At 37.6% G+C, this 7,704-nt stretch overlaps 1 pseudogene; it reads right to left on the reverse strand.

The window, feature by feature from the left end:
- Positions 1 to 978: 978 nt before the first annotated feature.
- On the reverse strand, positions 979 to 1,311 carry LOC116645829 (annotated as a pseudogene).
- Positions 1,312 to 7,704: the final 6,393 nt, after the last annotated feature.

Genomic DNA, 7,704 nt, shown 5'->3' on the forward strand with positions numbered 1-7,704 from the left:
AGCTTGTGTCATGAGTGGGGGTCTGTATGTGTCCGGCACATGATCATGGGCAGGGAAGGGGTCATATGGGGGGTGGTCTTCTAGGCATTCTATTGCTATCAAGATTTTTCTGGCCTAGTGGTATTTCCAGTCATTGCAAAACACCTTCATCAATGCCTCAAGAAAGTGCAAGAAGAAATAAGTACGGTGGGTTTTAGTTAGAGCATAAGTTAAGCAGTATTGTCTCTTTCTGGTTTTAACTTTTGGGGTCTATAGTTAAACAAGAGGGCTCACTAACATTCAGATTTTATTTTGTTTGTTTGTTATTAGAACAACTCAGCAAAATAAAATTCCATGGTTTCACACATACATCATAGGCCAAAAAATAAATAACTAAACAGCAACTTCATAGACAAAAGGGGAAAAAAAGAAGCCTTTTATCTTTGGCCTTTTTAACCATCTCATACAAACCAACTACTTATAGTACAGCTAAGTACATACAAAAATTTTACTGGAATGCTCGGAATAAGATTTTTTGTTGTTGTTGGTTTTGCTTTTTTTACAAGTTTTTTTCTTCTTCTTCTTATTTGAGGTTATAATGAACATGGTCACACCACAAGTAAAGTAAGAAACAAGACAGAGAATGCTCTGAAGGCTAGTTTGATCATCCAAGATAATTAAAAATGGCAGACCACTAACAATGTGTACAAAGATACAAAATGTAAATAAAAAATAGAAACACATTTAAAGTACTTTTAAGAAAAAGAGCAGGACCTTGGAAATTTGGGTTCTTTTTCCTCCCCCATTGCAGATTCTCATTATGGTTTAGGGTGGCAGGGTGCGTGTGTCCCCTGCCGTGGCACTGGCCGCATGGGGCGGCCCGGCAGGACTGTCCATTCCAAGGTGGACTGCATTTAGATTCTGACATGGGAAGCGGAGGGTGAGTATGTCACGGAAGTGTTTGTTTTTGTTAAGTGTAACTTTTTGGTTTTTTGCTGTCTAGTCATCCTCATCAGTCTGTTTCTTGGTGTGGACATCATTATCCTCATCATCTTCACCTGCCCGTGTGCCCGTAGCTGTCTCAGCCTCCTGGTCTTCCTCTCTACCCTCTTCCTCACCATCACCTTCCTTCTCTTATTCTTCCTCCGTTTGCTCCTCCCTTCTTCCTCTTCTTCATCTTCCTTTTTGTCAGCCTCCTGCTCCCCATTTTCCTCTTGAGCATTCCCATCAGCATGCATGTCTCTTCCATTCTCACCCCTGCACAATTTCCTTTTTCTCCTGTAAGTCCTTGGTGGTGATTTCAGAGCTGGTGTCCACGGCTGTGTCTGACATGATAGGACAAGCCAGTAACCGGATGTAGCAGATTAAAAGGAAAGCAGGAGTTGGAGGACTCTGATGATGAAGCTGCTGGAGTCTGCAGTGGAGGTGGTTGCAGTGAGTGAGGAGCTGGACTGGAAACAATGCAACGTTGCTGTTTCAGAGCAGCCAGTGGGGTCAGATACGTTTTAAATTATGATGTCCTTCCACAGATGAAGGGATAAAGAAGATGTGGTATATGTATACAATGGAATCTTATGCAGCCATCAAAAGGAATGAGATCTTGCCATTTGCAACGATGTGGATGGAACTGGAGGGTGTTAAGCTGAACAAAATAAGTCAATCAGAGAAAGACATGTATCATATGACCTCAATGATATGAGGAATTCTTAATCTCAGGAAACAAACTGAGGGTTGCTGGAGTGGGAGGGGTGGGGTGGGAGGGGTGGCTGGGTGATAGACATTGGGGAGGGTATGTGCTATGGTGAGTGCTGTGAATTGTGCAAGACTGTTGAATCACATATCTGTACCTCTGAAACAAATAATGCAATATGTGTTAAGAAAAAAAAAAAGAAGAAGAAGAAGATAGCAGGAGGGGAAGAATGAAGGTGGGGAAATCGGAGGGGTAGACGAACCATGAGAGACGATGGACTCTGAAAAACAAACTAGGGTTCTAGAGGGGAGGGGGGTGGGAGGATGGGTTAGCCTGGTGATGGGTATTAAAGAGGGCGCATTCTTCATGGAGCACTGGGTGTTATGCACAAACAATGAATCATGGAACACTACATCAAAAACTAATGATGTAATGTATGGTGATTAACATAACAATTAAAAATTTTAAAAAAATAAATGATGATGTCCTCCCTGGTGCTCTGGAACTCAGACCCTAGGAAAGAGGATTTCCTCATATAGGTAATAAATGTCAGTAGGAATAAGGGCTATTCCTCTCCAGAGTGAAATATAAATCTGCCTTTATCTACATAGCCTGCTCTCACTAAGGGCCTCTCCTTTATCTTCCCCCAAATTAGAACATCATCCTTTGATTAAATCAATTACAAGTAACCTTGAAAAGCTAAGATATTGAGCTACTATTATCTTCTAAAAAGAAAAAGCTCCACAAATTTATATATTTTATAAAATACGTTGTCATAAACATGGATCAGGTAAGTTTTGCTACAGAAGTGGAAACTAGATCTGGAGCTTGTGGTATTGTGTGAGAAGGTAAACTTGAAAGTGGTGTTACTGTAGTAGATTCACAGGCTGGCAGAGTATAGCATAAAGCCAAAGGCATCAGGAGACAATAAGAAGGAGCCTCCAAAGAAACTCAATAGTTCCCTAATAGGAGGAGCAAGCTCTGGAGACAAGCTCTGCCATTTCATTGATTGGAGCCAAACTTGTTTCAGGACTGAGTGACTCTTAAAATACCAGGCTGGGTCTGGATTTGACAGAAACTAAATCTAAGGAAGATATAATCTTCAATGTTTGTTGGCTTGTTCTCTCCTGGAAATTTCTAAATGCAGCTGTATAACAAACCTGGAATATTGAGTTGAAACTTTGTGCTTGCAAAAACTCACATCTCTCTCTTGGGAACCTTGGAATGAGGCCTTTGTGTGTGTGTGAGAGAGAGAGAGTTGTGGAGTGGGAAAGAGGAGGGGATGTGAAAGAAGGCAAAGGACAGGAACCATTTGTGATTTTTCCCTCTTTCCTCTTTTCTCTTAGCTATTGTAGGTATCATGGAGGAAGAATTTCCTCTGCCCTTTAAGTTCTCTCTAGATGGACTAAGAATCAACTTAACATGAGACAGATTAACAGGAGAAAATCACATTTAATAGCATAAGTACAGGGAATCCACACAGACATGAAATTCTAGATTGTCAGGCAACATGTTGCTTATATGAGCTAAGGAGAGGGGTAGGGGTCTGAGGATACAAAGGCGAGAAAGACCATTAGCAGGAAGGTGAGAAGAGATGTTTGGAAAACAAAGATTGCTCTATGATGTAGATAATTTTCTTAGGTAAAGAGGAATCTCTGTTAATAGCTCTTCCTGGTATAAGCAAGCAGTTGAGGATATGGTAAAGAGGTACTCCTGAATCTTCAGGGTTTTTTTTGTTTTTAAACTCAAAATAACATTCATGCCAAAGTGGCCCATCTTGGGGTGACCTGCTCCTACATAGGGGAAGATAAATAATTTTTTCTCTACCTTTCTAGGTTCTTGTTTGAGATCCCCCCTCACCCCACCCCTTTTAAAAACAAAACAAAACAGCTTTACAGGAGAAAAACCAACAAAAGTTTAATAACATGTACCCCCTATGTACATGGGAGAGACCCAGGAAAACTGAGCAACTTTCTGAAATGGTGGCATAAGCCACCACTTCAAACACCATCTCTAGTTAAAAAAAAAAAAAAATGTTGGAGGTAGGGAACCAGTTATGGGAGGCTACCAGGAAAAGCACAGTAAACAAGGGTAAATTGTTACACAGATTTAGGCCCTTGCCTTCACTACTGATAAGACTTTCTAGAGATTTAGTCATCCTTCTCTTCCTGGTACAGGCAGAGGGACACCCTTGCAAATAAATATTTTTCTTATAAGTGTAAAAGTCCTTTACAAAAGGGTAACTTAGTTTTCAGAGCTTTTTTTGTGTCTGCTACTTCTTAAAAAAAATAACTAACTCAAGATGATTCTTATGTCAAAGAAGCATATTTTGGGTTGGCAAATTCTGCTCTCCTTCAAGAGATACCCAAGAAAACTGTTTAAGTCTCTGAAATGGCTCAAGCCATCACCATAAACAGCATCTTTGGGTAAAAACAAAAGAAATATTTGGGTGGGGAAGTGTAAGGCCAATTAAGGGAGGTTATAAGGAAAGCACAGTAAACAAGGGTAAGGTTGTTGTACAGATTTAAGTCATTGCCTTTACTGTGGACAAGATTCTCTTGTGATTTAGAGTCTTCCTTTTCTTCTTGGTAAAAAGAGAGGGAGACACCCTTACAAATGGAGATTTCCCTTATAAATGTAAATTTATCTTACAAAAGTATAACTTCTAATCAGTTTTCAAAGCTTCTCTGGTGTCTGTTATTATTTATTAAATGATGTACAATGGAATATTACTCAGCCATCAGAAAGGATGAATACCCATCATTTGCATCGACATGGATGGAACTGGAGGAGATTATGCTAAGTGAAATAAGACAAGCAGAGAAAGACAATTATCATATGGTTTCACTCATATGTGGAACATAAGGAATAGCACAGAGGACATTAGGGGAAGGAAGGGAAAACTGAAGGGGGGGAAATCAGAGGGGGAGATGAACCTTGAGAGACTATGGATTCCGGGAAACAATCTGAGGGTTTCAGAGGGGAGGGGGGTGGGGGGATGGGTTAGCCCAGTGATGCGTATTAGGGAGAGCATGTATTGTAATGAGCACTGGGTGTTATACACAAACAATGAATCATGGAACACCACATCAAAAACTTATGAAGTACTGTATGGTGACTAACATAATAAATAAATTAATTAATTAATTAATTAATTAAAAATAAATAAATATCTGCATGATAGGTAACATGGTATGAACTAATCTGATCCTAAATTAAATTCATGGAGAAAAAGAACAATAGGATTAATAATAAATTGCTTAATAATAATAAACAAAAAATGATGTAATAGTTTATTTTTTTCTTGTTTCTTTTTCTGTTTGTTTTCTTCAACTTTTGTTATTTAAAAGTAACCAGCTCAATATACTCCTTATTCAAAAAGGAAAATCCTGGGGTGGCAAGTTCTGCTCCCCTTCACTGCCTCTATGTTATTGTCTCTAGTCAGTGTCCATTCAGAAAATGTTATGGGGCACCTGGGTGGCTCAGTCAGGTAAGCAACCAACTCTTAGCTCAGCTCAGGTCTTGATCTCATCAAGGTAGTGAGTTCAGGCCCTGCATTGGGCTCCATGCTGGGTGTGGAACCTACTTTAAAAAAAAATGAACTTCAATAACATATTTGGGGTGCCTGGTGGCTCAGTCAGTTGAGCATCTAACTCTTGATTTTGGCTCAGGTCATGATCTCAGGGTCTTGAGATCAAGCCCCATGTTGGGCTCTGCAGTGGGCATGGACCTTGCTTAAGATTTTCTCTCTCCCTCTACCTCTACCCTTCTTCCCTGCTCACACTCTCTCTCTAAAAAAAAAAAAAAAAAAAAATTATATATATATATATGCTATTATATGGGGGAATTCCCAAAGAGCAAGCTCCAGTGGGTTCCTAACACACAGCTCTCAAGCTGGGCTCAGGCTGCAAAATTTGACAGAGCAAGAGGATCATAAATAGGATTGTCAGGTGGATAGCTCTAAAGGATTACTCTCAGTCCTATTTGCTGGGAATTAGTGCTCCCAGAAGCAATGGAGGGTCACTTTTCCACTTGTGGTTTACATGAAAAAAAAAAAATAGTTGGACGCTGTCCTCTGAGGGATTCCCTGACCACTCTTGAGACCGCTGGCCAGAGTCTATATGGAAGGGACAGCTGACTGTACATATTTAGAGTGATATCCTAGGCATTGGGAATACACGAAGAAAGACCACAAGTTATATGCAGTCTATGGTTTTGTTTTCCCAAGAGTTCTTCTGGGATTGGTTTAGAGCAGGGGCTTGACCCTATTGAAAGTTAGTTTGGCAAAAGAATGGAACCAAACCTATGCCCATCTAAGGAACTAATGAAATAATAAACTAGTTGAATAAGCCATATACATTCACAGAATGGGGTATTATTTAGCTATAAAAAGGGATGGATATCTTCATATAGAAAATATCTTTATATAGTTTCATCTTCAGGTTAAAATGTTAAGTAAAATGAAGCAGAATAGAAAATTATGTGTAAAGCAGGCAACCATTTCCCCAAGAAAAATATGAATAATAAAAACATATAAATTTTTCTTATTTTAAAAAAGGCATAAACTATATTTTAAGAATTATTTATCTATGATTCAAGGAACAGAATATTTTGGAAGGCACCTAGAGAAACTAGACTTTTATGCATATTTTTTAATATCCCTAAAATTAAAATCAAATTAATTAATTTAACTGTATATATAGTTGGTGAAAAATCACAAAGAGAGGGCATATTACAAGTGACCTTAAAAACATACTAATTGGATTGAATATCCCTAATTTTCTTAAAGATTTGATTCTTAAGGATTAAAAAGACCACTCTTTCCACCCCCAAAATATCCTTAAAAGGCACTCTATAATCATTTTTGTTGCATAGTGGTGGTATTCTTTTTTTTTAATTAAGAAAATAATATTGAGTGATTATCAAGAACAAATTATGTTGTGGAAGACAGGCAAAAAGTTAGAAGCCTGAGGAAAATTTTATGAAAAACAAACTGGGGTCATTAGTTATTTAATAAAGAGGAAAAGATTAAGCTAACAAATAAGAACCTTGGAGATGATGTAAATATAAATATTGCCATTAGAACCCAAGAAAGTGAAATTTAGTGGTAAAGTGTTTGTTTGTTTGTTTGTTTTTAATTATGAAAAGATTTCAACTTTACAGAAAAGTAGAGAATAGTATAGCAAACAACCATGTATTTACAACTTAAATTTAATAGTAATGCTTTATTGTATTGCTTTCTCTCTCTCCCTTTCTCTCTCTTTCTCTCTCTCTTTGCAAATATATTTTAAAATAAAGATATCATTACATTTTACTCTGAAATAAGGTAGTATGCTTCTCTAAAAAAATCAAGACTTACACAAATACAAATTTTACTGTTGGGATCTGAGAACCCCTAGAAGACATGCCTGAAGGCTTTAGTTTGGAGACTCAGGTGTGCAAGCTATGAACTCTAGCATGAACTTCTAGCATGAACTTCTAGCTATGAACTCTAACTCTAGTTTGGGATAGTAAAGGGTATTTTTAAAAGTTGTTTAAAAGATTTAGAAATGGAAATATACTGATCTGAATGCAAGGACCTGGAAAAGAGACAGAGATATCTAAATCATATGCTATTTGGTGTATGATTTAACCATTTTTCCTATCTCCCACAATGTCTTAATTTAAATTTGCATATTTTTAAATTTAGATGTAATTGACATATGGCACTATATTAGTGTCAGATGTATACCACTATGATTCAATGTGTATATATTGCAGAATGATCACCATGAAAGTCTAGTTAACTTCAATCACCATACATAGTTATAGTTTTTTTCTTGAGATGAGAACTTTTAAAATTTACTCTTAACAACTTTCACATATACAATACATTATTGTAAACCATAGTTACCATGCTGTATGTTACATCCTTTGACTTATTTATTTTATAACTGGAAGTTTATATCTTTTGACATCCTTTACCCATTTTGTCTACCACCACTGCCTGCCTCTGTCAACTACCAATCTGTTCTCTGTACCTATGAGTGTTCTTA

Source organism: Phoca vitulina, unplaced genomic scaffold, assembly GCF_004348235.1.
Source record: "Phoca vitulina isolate PV1807 unplaced genomic scaffold, GSC_HSeal_1.0 scaffold34, whole genome shotgun sequence".
NCBI classification, from domain to species: Eukaryota; Metazoa; Chordata; class Mammalia; order Carnivora; family Phocidae; genus Phoca; species Phoca vitulina.